Raw genomic sequence first — 721 nt, 5'->3', positions numbered from 1 at the left:
AAAGTCAGAAATTCTAAACCAATTACTTCATTCTATAAAAGAATAAATTTGGAGGAATCACAAACTGATTATAAGACATGGCATAAAGTTAAAGTAACAAAGATAGCATGGTATTGGTGAACAGGCACTTAGATCAATAAAACAAATGGGGATACCCCAAAGTAGATTCATTTTTATATAGTCAACTCATTTTTGAGAGAGACACAAAGGTAACTCAATTAAGGACATATAATTTATACATACACAGACATGGTGCTTAAATCACTGAATGTCTTGATGTTAAAAAAAAAAAGGAACCTAGACATAAACTTCACATTTTCAACAACAAAAAGGATCAAAACAATCATAGAACTAAATGTACAATGCAAAACTCTAAAACTTTTAGAAAAACCAAATGAATAACTGCAAAACTTTGATTTGATTTGGTGAAGAATTTTTAAATAAAACAACAAAAGTACTATCTACTAAATAAAATAAGTTGGACTTTATTTCAATTAAAAACTGCTGTTCTGCTAAAAAGTACTTCTAGAAGAATGAAAAAAACCCAAGATAGATACTATTAAAATATTTGCAAAGCAAGTATCTGATAAAAGGACTTGCATTCAAAATATACAATGAATTCTATACTTAAAAAGAAAACAAGTCAAATGAAAATTTAGCAAAAGATCTGAAAAAACACTTCTTCAAAGATAAAAAATATATTGACATTTAGCACATGGAA

The sequence above is a fragment of the Saccopteryx bilineata genome, chromosome 1 (assembly GCF_036850765.1).
Source record: "Saccopteryx bilineata isolate mSacBil1 chromosome 1, mSacBil1_pri_phased_curated, whole genome shotgun sequence".
Lineage (NCBI taxonomy): Eukaryota > Metazoa > Chordata > Mammalia > Chiroptera > Emballonuridae > Saccopteryx > Saccopteryx bilineata.
This window is presented reverse-complemented; position numbering follows the sequence as displayed.